Here is a 17,081-nt window from a genome sequence, read left to right as displayed (position 1 = left end):
AGTTTGTGGGACAATGCCCAACCCACTGAACCACACCAGTCAGGGTGGTAATAGAAACATTTAATGATGGCATATAAGTAAACAGATAGATAAGTGAACTAGGATAAAGATTTCATAACAAATATAAAACACATAATAAATCTATCATTTAAAAACAAAAAAGCTATGAATTAGTCAGTAAGTGGTAATTGAACAACTAGTAAACCAAGTACAAAATAATAATAGATGTCTATAAGATATTTTTTACCATGCTCCCCTTAGAAAAATAAAACTAGAGTAAAATATAGAAAAATATTTAATCTATGTTTTAAATATTTGTAAAATAATTTACAAAGTTATAAATACACACAAGTAGTAGTTCTAATATTTACTTCCTTCAACAAAATAGGACACCCTAAGCATTACCCGAGTGTGCACACCAATGCTTGAGGATGCTGCTATGGAAACCAGAGATTTGTCCCTCCTTCAAATGCTAAGAGCTGTTACAACATATTAATCCTAAAAATTGTAGGTAGAAATCTTTTGAAAAAAAGCTATTTTTCCACTTCTATATTAATTTTTAGATTTCCAGTTTAACATTATTTTAATTTTATTGTGTATCATATAATCTTTCAGTACTTAGGTTTTCTCAAGTCTTAGTCTGGCCTATGTGAAATATTTTGATGTGAAAAGTTTGGTAGTGAGAGTGAGGGGAAGCTTGAGTAGTTGAGCATGAGGGTGAATACTGGCCAGCAAGGCTATTTCTACACAAGTACTAAGATCAAAATTGCTTCAGCTTTTGGCTACCTTTCACTGAAAACATTATGTAAGAAACAGCTGAGGCTCTATATTTTAATATTCATCCAGTTTAATGTAAAAAAATAAAGTACTATTATTTAAATACACAGTGAATTTCCTAAATTTGTGTTTTGATTTTAAAATAATTTGCATAAAATATTATTTTATGTATTAAATATGTTGTAATGATTAAGACTAGGGACTCTAAGGTTACACTTTCTGGGTTTGAATATTAGCCCTGTTATTAATATATTCACAGCTTTCACAATTCACTTAATATTATTATAACTGAATTTTCTTTTTTGGTTTATTTATTTGTTGTTTTTCTATTACGGTTGTCCCACTTTTTTCCCCATTGATTCACCCTGCCCTGTTGTCCATGTCCATGGGTCATTTATACTAGTTCCTTGACTAAACCTTTCCCTTCTTATCCCCCTTCTCCCTCACCCCTCCCTCTTTGTCACTGTTAATCTGCTGTTTGTTTACATGTCTCTGGTTCAATTTTGCTCATTTGTTGGTGTTGTTCATTAGATTTCTGTATTAGGTGATATCATATGGTATTTGTCTTCATAGCCTGGCTTATTTCACTAAGCATAATTCTCTCCAGTTCCATCCATGTTGTTGCAAATAGTAGGAGTTCCTTCTTTCTTTCTGCTACATAGTACTCCATTGTGTAAATGTACCACAGTTTTTTGATCCACTCATCTACAAATAGGCACTTAGGCAGTTTCCAGCACTTAGCTATTGTAAAGAGGGCTGCTATGAACATATGGGTGCATAGGTTCTTTTGAATTGGTGTTTCAGGATTCTTCGGGTATATCCTAGCAATGGAATTGATGGATAAAAAGGTAATTCCATTTTTAGTGTTTTGAGAAAATTTCATACTGTTTTCCATAGTGGCTGCACCAGTCTGCATTCCCACCACAGTGCACTAGGGATCCCCTTTCTCCATATCCTCGCCAGCACTTGTTTCTTGATTTGTTGATGATGGCCATTCTGACTGGTGTGAAGTGGTATCTCATTGTGGTTTTTATTTGCATCTCTCTGATGGCTAGTGATGTTGAGCATTCTTTAATATGCTTATGGACTCTCTGTATGTCCTCTTTGAAGAAGTGTTTGTTCAAGCATTTGCCCATTTTTTAACTGGGTTGTCTGTGTTCTTGGTTCTGAGTTTTTACCCATTGAGGATGATGTTGGCTTCAGGTTTCTCATATGGCCTTTACTATGTTGAGGTATGCTCCCTCTGTTCCAATTTTGCTGAATGTCTTCATCATAAATGGCCATTGTACTTTATCCAGTGCCATTTCAGCATCTATTGATATGGTCATGTGATTTTTGTTTTTCATATTGTTTATCTGGTGTATTACAGTTATTGATTTGCAAATATTAAGCCATCCTTGCATCACTGGGGTGATTCCCAATTGATCGTGCTGTGTGGTCTTTTATTGTCTTGCTGGAACTGGTTTGCCAATATTTTGTTGAAGACTTTATCATATACGTTCATCAGCGACATTGGCTTGTAGTTTCCTTTCTTTGTTGTGTCTTGACCTGGTTTTGGAATTAGAGTAATATTGGCTTAATAGAACGAGATTGGGAGTCTTCCCTCTTCTTGGATTTTTTGGAATAGCTTGAGAAAAATAGGACTTAGTACTTCCCTACATGTTTTGTAAAATTCACCCGTGAAGCAACCTAGTCTAGGGCTTTTCTGAGCCAAGAGTTTTTGATTACTACTTCAACTTCACTCTTTGTTATCACTCTGTTCAACCTTTCTGCTCCTTCTTGATTCAGTTTTGGAAGATTATATGGTTCCAGAAATTTGTCCATTTCACCTAGGTGGTCAAATACTTGTCATACATTTGTTCTTAGTAGTTTCTTACAATATTTTGTATTTCTGTGGTATCAGTTGTGATTTCTCCCCTTTCATTTCTGATTTTATTTATTTGTTTCTTCTCTCTTTTTTTGTTGATGAGTCTGGTCAGTTTTTTTTTATCTTTTCAAAAAACCAGCTCCTGGTTTCATTGACCCTTTGAAATGTTTGTTTAGTCTCTATGTCATTTAATTCTGCTCTGGTCTTGATGCTTTCCTTCCTTCTTCTCACTCTGGGCTGTGTTTACTGTTGTTCTTCTAAATCTTGTAGCTGTAGGGTAAAATTTTTTATTTGAGGTTCTTCTATCCTTTTTAAGTAGGCCTGTATTGCTATGATCTTTCCTCTCAATATTGTGTTTGCTGTGTCCCATAGGGTTTAGACTGTTGTGTGTTCATTATCATTTGTTTCCATAAACTTTTTTTAAAATTAATTAATTTACTTATTTTTTGGGGGGTGACCCCCTTCTCTGTAACTATTCCCCCTTCTCAGATTAGAGAACCTTTATAATCTTATAAAGAACAATAGGCAAAGGTCTCATGCTCCTCTAGCTGCCTCAAGCTGGACATGGTTGTCGTCCTACCTACCCTTGGGCCCATAAATCCTTAGTAAGTGTGGGGGTGTGGAGGGGAGGGTGGCCTTCCTACATGGGGAAGGATCTTAGAGACTCCAGGTCAGTCGGCTATCCTCCGACAATGGCATACTCGGTTTAACAAGCTGGCATCCTTGCTGTAATCTGGAGGTGACAGATTTGGCAACAGAGTTAAAAGGCATCATTAAAACCATAACCACTAGATGACAAGAGGCAGGGATTAATGTTTTAATGTTCCACATTGGGGGAAAAAAAGGCTTCTTTGGAGGAATGTTTACAAGGCACGTCACACCTGTCCAAAATCCTTTTGCCCACTATACTTAGTTTGGGCTGAGGGGAATCTTTTAGGTTTCCCCCAGACCTCTTGGCCCTTTCTGTCCAAGCCAGTAGAATAGAAAAGAGAAGCCAGTTTTAAAGTGAAGCCCACAGACCACCCCATACTTCACCAACCCAACCACTTAGTTCAGCAAAACAATTGAGTCTCAGGAGGCAGCGATGCAGACAGGATTAAATGAGGCCTATACATAGAGACAGTCACTCAGGTAATGAGATCATAGGCTTATGCCCTATGAAAGAAGAACACACATATTAATTTATGCAACATAACCGACAAGCCAGTCTCTAAATCTGCAAGACTGTCTTATTAGGAAGACATCCAGTTGCAAGGCATTTAGCAATCTTCTTGCCTGTAAATTAAGCATCTTTGATGATGTCACTGACCTAGTTTAACTTTCAAATGAAAACAAACATTAAGTGAAAAGAAACTTTACAGACACTTAGCTCCACTAGTTTATAGTCTGCCACTGAGCATTGTGATTTTCCTTGAATCACGATTTTTCTCCTTTAGATTACCCTCCTTGTCATTAAAGGGACTGCATTAAGTCCAGTTTTAATTTATCCTGTTTGTTTGCATAATCACAACAAGAGCAGAAAATGATCACATACGATCTTTAAGACTGCTTTGCTGGAACTTACACGAGGAACCTTTGGGGTGACCTTCGGTCTGCCCTTCAGGGCACAGAAGCTGAGCCACAAACCTGCCACTCAGCCTTGCCTATAAACACTTGTCTTTTCCATGTCCTTCAGGTTTTCCATTGTGCCTTAAGGTTCCTTCTAGCCATCTGTCAGGAAAGCAACCTTCGTGCCTTCCCTGGAAAGATTGCCATGAATTGCACAACAAACCAAGGTACCAGGCCTTTTTTCTCGTGGGCTTTTATAACTTTTGAAAGTCAATCCCAGTTCCCCAGGGCCTTTTGGTAACAACCAGAGTCCAGGCATATCTCCTTTAGGCATGACATTACAGTCAAAGTCTTGGTTATCTAAGCCTCTATTAACAACTCATCTTATTAGTTTTACGCAAAGAACTTTATGTCATCGCTCACTTCTCCAGAATGTCAAATTCTGGAGGGATCAAATAGGGAGAAAAATATACAGTGTGAAGGAAAATCCTTGTCCTTCTAATATTCACTAAAATTGCATTTCAATACTTTATATTTACTTTCGATTACTTTCCTACATGTGAAGGTTTTTGGGGGGTGAGGGGGACGGTGGGAAAATTTGCTGGCTCGTTTATGTATTTTGCTTTCATTTATTTTCCACTAAATTTTTTTTTACTTGTTTGTTTACCTATTACAGTTGTCCCACGTTATTCCCCATTGCTTCCCCAAACCCGCCTACCCCTTGTCCCACAGTCAATCCCCATCCCGTTGTTCATGTCCATGCATCATTTATACATGTTCTTTGACTAGACCCTTCTCCTTCTTACCCTCCTTCTTTCCCTCCCGCTTTCCCCCTTCTCACTGTTTGTCTGCTCCTTTTTTACATGCCTCTGGTTCAGTTTTGCTTGTTTGTTTGTGTTGTTCATTAGTTTCCTGTGTTAGGCGATATCATATGGTATTTGTCTTTCATTGCCTGGCTTATTTCGCTGAGCATAATTCTCTCGAGTTCCATCCATGTTGTCGCAAATGGTACGAGTTCCTTCTTTCTTTCTGCTACAAAGTACTCCATTGTGTACATGTAACACCGTTTTTGATTCACTCATCTATAGTTGGGCACTTAGGTTGTTTCCAGCACTTGGCTATTGTAAATAGTGCTGTTATGAACACAGGGGTACATAAGTTATTTTGTTATTATTGATAAGTACTCATTCTTTGTTATTTTTCCTCTTTGTACTTGTGTACCTCTCTGTCTCTCTCTGTTTCTTCATCTTCTTAAAGCAGACCCTATAGCATCCCCTGCAATGCTGGTTTGGTGAAGATGTATTCTTTTAGCCTTCTTTTGTCTGGGAAACTCCTTACTTCACCTTCCATTTTGAATGAGAACCTTGCTAGATAGAGTAGTCTTGGTTGTAGGCCTTTGGTTTTCATTGCTTGGAATATTTTTTGTCATTCCCTTCTGACTTGTAGTGTTTCTGTTGAGAAATCTGATGATAGCCTTATCGGAGCTCCCTTGTGTGTTATTAGCTGTTTCTCTCTTGCTGCTTTTAGGATTCTCTCTTTGTCTTTGAATGTTGACATTTTAATTATGATGTGTCTTGAAGTGGGCCTGTTAGGGTTCATCTTCATTGGGACCCTCTGTGCTTCCTGGACTTGTGTGACTTTTTCTCTCATCAAGTTAGGGAAGTTTTCTGTCACGAGTTTTTCAAATAGGTTTTCTATCCCTTGCTCCTCCTCTTCTCCTTCTGGTATTCCTATGATATGGATATTATTACATTTTATGTTGTCCTGCAGCTCTCCTAAAACCTCTTCATTCTTTTTCAGTCTTTTTTCACTTTGTTGCACTGTCTAGGAATTTTTTTTCTATGTTGTCCTCCAGCTCGTTGATTTGATTTTCTGCTTCCTCTGGCCTGCTTTTAACTCCTTCTTCTGTGTTGTCCAATTCAAAAATTGTATGCTTTAGTTCCTCCTGGCTCTTATTGATAGCTGCTATGTCTTTTTAATGCTAGTGCAATTCTCAGTAAGTTCCTTGTAGTTTCCCTGGAGTTCCTTGTAGTTTTCTTTGGGCCCACTGAGCTCTTTGACTTCCGTATAATCCATGATTTGAATTCCACGTTTGATAGTTTGCTTTCCTCTACTTCATTTAGCACTCTTTCTGGGGATTTTTTCTTTCCTTTTGATGGGGAGTTTTTTCTCTGTCCCCCCATTTTTGTGATTCTTATTGTTTGTTGCTGCTTCTTAGATTGATCTGCACTTCCTGGATCTATCCCTGGTGGCATCAGATCCTGTACCAGTCTGGGCCTAGACAGCCTGTTGGAGACTACCAGAGATCTACTGCCTTTGTCTGTCCCCTTTAACTGTGAATATACGCAATCTGTGATCAACCATCAGGCTTAAGCATCAAAGGTGGGGCAGATTAATTCCTGCTGGTGGGGCTTTTGCTTCCCCTCAGGCTGATGCCACTTGGAGGGGCATTATGGGGAATGAGTCAGCACCGAGACCTGGTCTGCTGCTCCCTCAGTTCTCTCCTGAAAGCCACCACCCCAAATTCTCCCCAAGTGTCTCTAGTCCTCTCTGCCTTCCTTCTGCTTGAGCCCAGAGTAAGTGGGTGACAAAATATTTTGTACGTGGTCCACTTAAGAGCTCTTTGTCTCCAGCTGTTTCTTTCAAGCCAGCAAAAAAAAACCTGTGGCTTTTTGCTTTTCACAGCTGGGTGCTATTTTACTTTCCACTCTGTTGCTGTAGGCTGGGAAGCCCAGCTGGGGGTTTAGACCCTGCCCTTCTCAGGGGGAACCCCCAGCTGCTGAGCTTTTTCTTAGTCCCTTCAGCTGCCACCCATGGGAGCCCAGCCAGCCCTTTCGTGCCTCCACACTACCTACCAGTCATGTTGTGATGAAGTGGCCTTCTATGTCTCTTGTGATTATAAGACTTCTCTCCAGCTAGTGTTCAGTTGGTAATTCCAGATGATTTCTCAACAATTAAGTTGTAATTTCAGATTGATCCCAGGAGGAGGTTAGTGTAGCTTCCACTTACTCCTCTGCCATCTTGGATCTCTGTTTCCAGGAACTTTTTGATTTCTTCCTTGATGTCATTGTTAACCCACTCATTATTTAATAGAACGTTGGGAACCCTCAATGCACAGAAATTTCCTGGTGTCACAGATGAAATGAAGACTTCCCACACAGCTTTTGCCAGGGGACAGAAGGCCAACAAATGTCTGAGAGAAAGATGCCTTGATTGCCTTCTCCAAGGTCTTTTATTGAGTGCAGTAAGCTTAAGGGCATATAGCATGCATGTAGAACTCATCAACAGAGACGATTACAGAAAACAGCTATTGTTCTAGGGTAACAATTGGCAGAACATTGAGATCTCCCTCAGGGCACGGTGTGTTCGACACCAAGACTTCAGATGGCCATAAAATAGGGAGGGCGAGTTCATCTTGAGCTTCTGCTGGTATGATAAAGCAATCAAGCGAGGTAAAAGAATAGGGCAAGCTTCAGAGGACATAAAGCATTTTTCATGGCCCAATTCCCACCTGAGCCCACTGGCTACAGCATTGAGGCACATATGCATCCAGCTCTCCCAGTTTTCTGGTCAGGTCTTACAAGCTTTGGTTTCTTTGCCTGGCCCGAGTGGGGCTCCAAGTCTTGATACTTTTCCAGGGGCATCCCTACAATAGCATGTTATTCATTCTTCATGATCTTGAATCTTTTTGAGATTGTTTCCTTGATGTTGATTTCCAGTTTCAAGCCATTGTGATCTGAGAAGATGCTTGATATAATTTCAATTTTCTCGAATTTGTTGAGGCTTGTTTGGGTCCTACCATGTGGTCTATTTTTGAAAATGCTTATGTGCACTTAAAAAGAATGTACATTATGCTTTTGGGGGGTAAAAAGTTCTATATGTATATATCAATTAAGTCCATTTGATCTAGAGTGTTCTTCAATGCCTCTATATCCTTGGTCTTCCTTTGCTTCAAAGATCTGTCCATTGTTGAAAATGAGGTGTTAAAATTTCCTACTATGAGTGTGTTGCTGTCAGTATCATCTGGAAGTCCTTCAAGATTTTTCTTATATCTTTGGATGCTCCTATGTTGGGTACATAAATGTTTACAAGGGTTATATCTTCTTAATGGATTGTTTCCTTAAGTATTATGAAATGTCCTTCGTTGTCTCTTTTTATGCCTTTGCTGTGAAATCTGTTTTGTCTGATATAAGTATTGCTATCCCAACTGTTTTTTCATGTCCATTTGCTTGGAATACTTTTTTCCATCCCTTCACTTTCAGTCTGTATAGAACTTTTGTTCTGAGGTGGGTCTCTTGTAGACAGCACATATGTGGCTCATACTTTCTAGTCCAATCAGCTACTCTGTGTCTCTTGATTGGTGCTATTAATCCATTTATATTCAAGCTTATTTTTAATAGGTGCTTATTCATTGCCATTTGTCCCCTTTGTACCTGTGTGCCTCTCTGTCTCTCTTTGTTTCCTCATCTTAAAGCAGACCCTTTAGCATCTCTTGCAATGCTGGTTTGGTTGAGCTGTATTCTTTAAGTCTTCTTTTGTCTGTGAAACTCCTTATTTCACCTTCCATTTTGAAACAGAGCCTTTTGAGTAGAGTAGTCTTGGTTGTAGGCCTTTGTATTGCATTGCTTAAAAAATATATATAGTATATCTTATTGATTAAGTTGTTACAGTAGTCTCAAGCTTTTTTCCCTTTGCTCCTTCTTCCCAGTACCCCATATCCTACCAGCAATCTTACCCCCCATGGTTCATGCTCATGGGTCATGCATATAAGTTCTTTGACTTCACCCTTTCCTATATTATTCTTAACTTCCCTCTGTCTATTTAGTACCAACTGATTATGCTTCTTAATCCCTGCACGATTTCCCCATTTCCCCCCACCCCCGTCCTAGATGATAACCCTCCAAATGATCCCCATACCTATGATTCTGTTCCTATTCTGGTTTGCTTAGTTGGATTTTGTTTTTATTTTTTAAATTCAGTTGTTGATTATTGTGAGTTTGTTGTCATTTTAGTCTTCATAGTTTTTATTTTTGTTTTCTTAAGTAAGTCCCTTTGACATTTCATGTAATAAGGACTTGGTGATGGTGAACTCTTTTAGCTTTACCTTGTCTGGGAAGCACTTCATTTGCCCTTCCATTCCAAATGATAACTTTGCTTGATAGAGTAACCTTGGTTGTACGTTGCTTTTCAACACGCTGGATACTGCTCGCTAGTCCCTTCCTGCCTGCAAAGTGTCTTTTGAGAAATCAGCTGGTAGTTTTTTGAAACCCCTTTGTAGGCAACTCTCTGCTTCTCTCTTGCTGCTTTTAGGATTCTCTCTTTATCTTTCATCTTTGGCATTTTAATCATGATGTGTCATGGTGTGGTCCCCTCTGGGTCCAGCTCACCCAGGACTCTCTGTGCTTCCTGGATTTGTATGTCTATTCCCTTTGCCAAATTTGGGAAGTTTTCCTCCATTATTTTTTCACATACGTTTTCACTTTCTTGCTCCTCCTCATCTCCTTCTGGTATGCTCATGATTTGGATATTGGCATGTTTAAATTTGCCCCAGAGGTTCTCAAGTCTCTCCTCATTTTTTTCAATTCTTGCTTCCTCATTCTGTACTGGCTGACTATTTTTTTCTTCCTATGTTCCAAATCATTGATTTAAATCCTGGTTTTTTTCCCTTCACTGTTGGTTTTGTGTGGATTTTCCTTCGTTTCACATAGCATAGCCTTCACTTCCTCTCTTATGCATTTGCCGTACTCAAGCATATCTGTCAAGCCTGTGAGCTTCTTCATCACCAGCGTTTGGAATTCTGCCTCTGTTAGGTTGTCTATCTCCTCATTGCTTAGTTCTGCCACTGGAACCTTGATCCGTTCCCCATTTTTGTCCATACTTCTCTGTCTCCTCATCTTGACAAGCTCCTGTGTTTCTTTGCCTCTGTATCTTAGGTAGAACTGTTGGTACTGTTACGTTGTAAGGGGCGGAGCCTTAGGGATTCATCAGTACAGGGCGACCTGCTTCACCATGTTGTGGCGCTGTATGTGGGGGAAGGGTCTGAGAAGAAACAATGCTGCCCGCTCAGCACTCACCCCTTTTCCAGGCACTTCTCCCACTTCCGTATGGGACTGGCGTCCCTCTAGCTGTTGCCCTGGCCTTTGCTCCCAGAGTGCGTGGGTATGTGGACGTTCTAGGACCGTGGGGTCCCTTTAAACAAGTGGACTCTGCTGAGAGACCAGCAGTTTCTGCCTCCACCCCAGCCCCCATTGATTTGCACAATCAGAAGGAATGAGGCTTGATTTTTCCCTGTGCTGGACCCTGAGCTGCAAGGTCTGATGAGGAGCTGGAATGCTCCCCAGGTGTCCCTTCTGACTTTTTTCAAATGTGTGACTGCCTCTTCCTGCGGGCCTGCTACTGCCGCTGCCACTGCTGCCGCCACCACCACAGAGTCCTCTCCACCCCGGCTCCGCCCCTCCTACCTGTCTGGATGAATATTTCTTCTTTATATCTTTCTTTGACAGACTTCCATGCAGTTTGGTTTTCTGGAACTTTTGGTTGTTTCTAGGTTTGAGGTAGTTGTATTCTTTCTTAGTCGTGGAGGGTGATGCAGCATGTCTGTCTATGCCTCCATCTTGGCCAGAAGTCAAAGCATTTTTTTGCCATTCCCTTCTTGCTTGTAGTGCTTCTGTTGAAAAATCTGATGATAGCTTTGTGAGGTCTCCCTTGTATGTTATTAGCTGTTTCTCTCTTGCTGCGTTTAGGATCCCTGTTTGTCTTTGAGTTTTGCCATTTTAAATATGATTTTTTTCTTTGAGTGGGCCTGTTTGGATTCATCTTCATCGGAACTCTCTGTGCTTCCTGGACTTGGGTGACTTTTTCTCTCATCAAGTGAAGGAAGTTTTCTGTCATTAATTTTTCAAACAGGTTTTCTATCCCTTGATCCTCCTCTTCTTCTTCTGGTATTCCTAGGATATGGATACTATTACATTTCATATTGTCCTGCAGCTCTCTTTAAACCTCTTCATTCCTTTTCAGTCCTTTTTTGTTTGTTTGTTTGTTTGTTGCACTGCCTGGGAATGCTTGTTTTTGTACGTTGTCTTCCAGCTCACTGATCCCATTTTCTGCTTCCTCTAGCCAACTTTTGATACCTTCTACTGTGTTCTTCAACTCAGAAATTGTACTCTCCATTTTCCCTTGGCTCTTACTGGTAGCTTCTATGTCCTTTGCCATGCTGGTGTGATTCTCAGTAAGTACTTTGTAGTTTCCCTGGAGTTCTCTGTAATTTTCTTTGAGCTCACTGAGCTCATTGAGCTTCCCTATACTCCATATTTTGAATTCCATGTCTGACAGTTTGCTTTCCTCTATTTCATTTAGTACTCTTTCTGGGGATTTCTCCTTTCCTTTTCATGGTGAATTGTTCCCCTGTCTCCCCATTTTTGTGACTCTTCTTGTTTGTTTCTGCTTCTTAGATTGATCTGTACTTCCTGGATCTGTCCCTGGTAGCATCAGATCATGCGCCCGTCTGGACATAGGCAGCCTGTTGGAGACTACCAGAGATCCACTACCTTTGTCTGTCTCCCATAGTCGTTAATCTATTCAATCTGTGATCAGTCATTAGGCTTAAGCACTTGAGGGTGGGGCAGATTAATTCCTGTGGGTGGGGCTTTTGATCCCCCTCAGGTTGACCCCACTTGGAGAGGAGTGGTCTGCCTGCAGGATTGGGAGTGAGTCAGTCCTGGGACCTGGTCAGCTGCTCCCTCAGTTCTCTCCTTTAGGGCACCACCCCAAGCTCTCCTTCAGCATATCTAGTCCTCTCTGCCCTCCTTCTGCTAGAGCCCAGGGTAAGTGTGTGCCAAATATTTTTGTATGTCATCCATTTAAGAGCTCTTTTTCCCCAGCTGTTTCTTTCAGGCTGGGAAAAAACAAAAACAACAACAGTAGAAACAAACAAACAAACCAAACATCCCTGCAGCTCTTCACTTCTTAAATTGGATGCTATCTTACTTTCTGCTTTGTTGCTGTAGGCTGTGGTTTAGACCTTGCCATTCTCAGGGGGAACCCCCGGCTGCTGAGCTGTTTCTCAGTCCCTTAAGCTGCCTCTCATGGGAGCTCAGCCAGCCCTCTATACTTTTCTACCAGTCATGTTGTGATGAAGCGGCCTTTTCTGTCTGTCTGTGGGTATAAGGCTTATCTCCAGCTAATGTTCAGTTGGTTATTCCTGATGATTTCTCCACAATTCAGTTGTAATTTTAGATTGGTCCTGGGAGGAGGTTAGTGTTGCTTCCACCTACTCCTCCCCTATCTTGGATGCTCAAGACTCAATTTTCTATCTCATAAATTTATCTGAGGCTTAAACAAGAGAATACACAAACCTGAATATAATGCCTGACCATGTGTGTCTAATACATTAGGTTTATTACTTTTATTACTAATATATCTAACTACTAAATAATAAAATTCTTAAAAAATTCAAAGAGAAATATTTTTATTATCTTGGAGAAGAAAAGGCTTTTCTAAACAAGGAAGAATCCAGAATTAATAATATAAATTTTATAAATGTGATTATGTAAAATTAAATATGTATACATGAAAATAATACCTGAAGCTTCAACTTACTCTCTACCATCTTGAATCTAGTCCCGCTGATGATATTTTTATGAGAACCAGAATTAAGGTTCAAGCAAAAGAGTTCACAGACAGAACATTTTCTGTGAAAGATACCAATGACATTTTTTTTTTCTCTCAGAGAAACACAGGGACAAGTATGCTTGGCCACATCAACTGTAGCTTGCCAATCAACTTAATGAACAGCATGGTCTTTACTTTTGTTCTTGAACAGAGCACATGTTGGACCAGAATGAGTGTGACCAATAGGTGGCCAGATTAAGACCTCATGCATATGTATAACTTCATTTAACTTACTTAGAGTATTCTTAATCAGTAGCTCTTCGTCGTCGTCGGCAGCCATCCGTCTCGAGAGACGATGGTGTAGCTTCTTAAGAGTCTATCTGCACCGCCGAGAATGGCTGTGCAGTCCGACTCGGGAGTGACACGGTATCTGTCTCCTCCCGTGTTGAATCGACATCTTGCGATGACGCTGGAGTGTCCTCTCCAGTGAAGCTGAAGCTACAGAGCCTGGGCAGGGTGATATGGAGGGTCTGCTGTTGCCCATGCAGCAGACCCCCCCTCTCTTCGCAGCTGAAGGGTCCAAGGGAAAAACGGAGTCAATACAGCTTGGCTTCAGGTGCGCCGCAGGAGTTGCCGGTGTTGACTACAACGTCAAACTGCCTTAGGGACTCCGGCTCCGGATTTTCTGTCGGGGTTTACTCCCTTAGCCTTTCCCCTGAAGAGGTATGCCGCAAGGCAGCGGAGGTTTTTTGGAGTCAAGAGTTTTCCTTCTCTGATGTGCCCTGACTGGAAGATCGAACTACCTATGTATCATATTAGAATATAATAAATATTTAATATCCAGGTGTCTCATAAATATATGTATTTTTCAGTTCTTCTCTCTCTTCCTATCTATGTGCACTCCTCAGTACTCTATTTTACTTCTCCAGAATTAAATGAGAAGTGGGGAGGAAAAGAAAGTTTAGAAATGATTTCATTAGTAGAGTTGCAATGTGATATTGATATATTTAGGGGACAAAGTTGCTCAAGTGTTTTCTCTCATGGAACACATGAAAATAATACCTGAAGTCAGAATACTAAGGATAAACTGAGAAAAACATAAAAAAGCAATTAAGAACTAAGACAAATACCAAAAACTCAATAGGAAAAAAGAATAGGCAAATATAGGGAATATGATAAATAGTTTTATGTGTCAACCTGACTGGCCAAAGATACTCAGAGAGCTGGTAAAACATCATTTCTGAGTGTATTTGCGAAGGTGATTCTGGAAGAGATTAGAAGGTGATTTTGTAGACTGAATATAAAGATCTGCCCTCACCAGTGTCTCTCTCTTTTTGAGCTGGGAATTTCGTTTTCTCCTGCCCTCAGACATCATTCTCTAGCTTTGGAGGCTTGGACGTAAACTAGCAGTCCCTTGGTTCTCAGGTCTTTGGAATAGAACTGAATCATGCATTGGCCTTCCTGATTTTTCTAGCCTGCATATGGCTGACAGGGGAGATTTCTCAGCTTTCAGAACCACATGAACCAAGTCTAATTATAAATATTTTCCATCTATCTATCTATCTACCTACCTATCTACCTATCTATCATCTCTCTGTCTATCTATCATCATCTATTTATCAATTCTATTTCTCTGGAGAAGTAAATCTAATTCAGGGGTTTAGAAAAACTTATGATCAAATATTGTATAAAAAGGTAAAGCAATGCACCCCTGCTTAGAATAAACTAACTCATAAATAAAATTAAACAAATTATAAGCTGATAACAGAATATATCAGCAGAAATAAGCCAAAAATGTTTACTTATGATATTTCTGAGCTTTATGAAAGAATAAGCTAAACTCTTATTAACTGTTAATAGGAGGGAAAATTAGTAAAAGCAACTTAAAGAACAAATTTGCAATATTAAACACAAAGTGTAAATATACATAGTTTTTGACTATTTGGATATAACTTTTTCACCTCCAACTTAAACAGAATCAGACAAAAAAGAGAGGTCTACTATCTCAGATTCTGAAAATATCCTGGAGAGAGATGCCCTTCATTTCTTTCCTCTGTTTTTCTTTTTTGACCCCCCAGACAGATTTTCTTCATAAGTTCAAATCAATTTAAACACGTTATTGTACAGAGACATTGTTACAGGAAGCAAAGTCTTATGAAGGAGGATGTTTATTATATCATTGTGTTATACAGCAAAATATAATTGTGTGTGTGTTTGTTTATCCCCAGTAATAAAGGCTAGGTTAAACAAAATGTGGAAAATATATATAATAGAATAAGTAATTAAAAAAGAATAAATTAGGTTTATCTACCTATGCCAAAATGTAAGTTTTCAACATGGTGTTTTTCTTTAATCATAAAGTTTTAGTACCATATGTACAGTTCGCTTTCATTTGTTGTATTTATATATATTTATATGATGACATATTTATATATTTATTTATATATTTATATGATGATATTTTTAAGAAATATAGACAACTCCAAAGATTATAAGTTCTTAAGAGGTGGAGGCATGGTTTTTGCTGACTGGTCGTCGTCGTCGGCAGCCGTCCGTCTCGAGAGACGATGGTGTAGCTTCTTAAGAGTCTATCTGCGGGAGATCCAAGATGGCGGAGGAGTAAGTGGAAGCTACACTAACCTCCTCCCAGGACCAGTCTGGATTTACAACTTAATTTTGGAGAAATCATCTGGAATAACCAACGGAACACTAGCTGGAAAGAAGTCTTATAACCACGGAGAGACAGAAAAGGCCGCTACATCACAACGTGACCGGTAGGGAGTGCGGAGACGCGGAAGGGCTGGCTGGGCTCACACGGGTGGCTGCTGAAGGGACTGAGAAACAGCTCAGCAGCCGGGGATTCCCCCTGAGAAGGGCAGGGTCCAAACCCCCAGCTGGGCTTCCCAGCCTACAGCGACAGAGTGGAAAGTAAAATAGTATCAGCTGTGAAAAGCGAAAAGCCACAGGCTTTCTTGCTAGCCGGAGAGAAACAGCAGGAGAAAAAGAGCTCTTAAGTGGATCACATACGAAAATATTTTGGCCACCACTTACCCTGGGCTCAAGCAGAGGGAAGGCAGAGAGGACTGGAGACTCTTGGGGAGAATTTGGCACGGTGGCTTTGAGGGGAGAACTGGAGGAGCAGCTGACTGGGTCCCAGTGCTGACTCATCCCCAGTACTGCGGGTAGACCATTCCCCTCCAAGTGGCATCAGCCTGAGGGGAAGCAAAAGCCCTGCCTACAGGAATTAAGCTGCCACACCCAGAGTCCTTAAGCCTGACAGCTAATCACAGATTGAATAGATTAACAATCAAAGAAGACAGACAACAGCAGTAGATCCCTGGAAGTCTCCAACAGGCTGCCTAGGGCCAGACTGGTACATGATCTGACGCCACCAGAGGCAGATCCAGGAAGTGCAGATCATTCCAAGAAGCACCAAGAAACAATAGGAGTCAAAAAAATGGGGAGACAGAGAAACAACCTCCCATCAAAAGGAAAGGTAGAATCCCCAGAAAGAGTGCTAAATGAAATAGAGGGGAACGAACTATCAGATATGGAATTCAAAACATGGATTATGGAGAAGCTGAATGAGCTCAGCGGAAACTTCAAAGAACTCCAGAAAAACTACAAGGAACTCACAGAAAATTATGTGAGCATGAAAAAGGACATAGAAGCTATCAATAAGAGCCAGGAGGAAATGAAAAACACGATCTCTGAATTGAAGAACACAGTAGAAGGAATTAAAAGCAGGCTAGAGGAAGCAGAAGATCGGATCAGCGAGCTGGAGGACAACCTACACAAAAACTCCCAGACAATGCAACAAAATGAAAAAAGACTGAACAAGACTGAAGAGGTTCTAAGACAGCTGCAGGACAACATGAAACGTAATAATATCCGTATCATAGGAATTCCAGAAGGAGAAGAAGAAGAGCAAGGGATAGAAAACTTCTTTGAAAAACTAATGACAGAAAACTTTCCTAACATGACGAGAGAAAGAGTCACGCAAGTCCAGGAAGCACAGAGGGTCCCAATGAAGATGAACCCCAACAGGCCCACCTCAAGACACATCATAATTAAAATGGCAACATTCAAAGACAAAGAGAGGATCCTAAAAGCAGCAAGAGAAAAACAACTAATAACATACAAGGGTACTCCAATAAGACTATCATCAGATTTCTCAGCAGAAACACTACAAGCCAGAAGGGAATGGCAAAAAGTATTCCAAGCAATGAAAAACAAAGGCCTACAACCTAGAATACTATACCCAGCAAAGCTCTCATTC

This window comes from Furipterus horrens, unplaced genomic scaffold, assembly GCF_987537825.1.
Source record: "Furipterus horrens unplaced genomic scaffold, mFurHor1.1.pri manual_scaffold_1, whole genome shotgun sequence".
NCBI classification, from domain to species: domain Eukaryota; kingdom Metazoa; phylum Chordata; class Mammalia; order Chiroptera; family Furipteridae; genus Furipterus; species Furipterus horrens.
The sequence above is the reverse complement of the archived record's forward strand: the minus strand, read 5'-3'. Positions refer to the sequence as shown.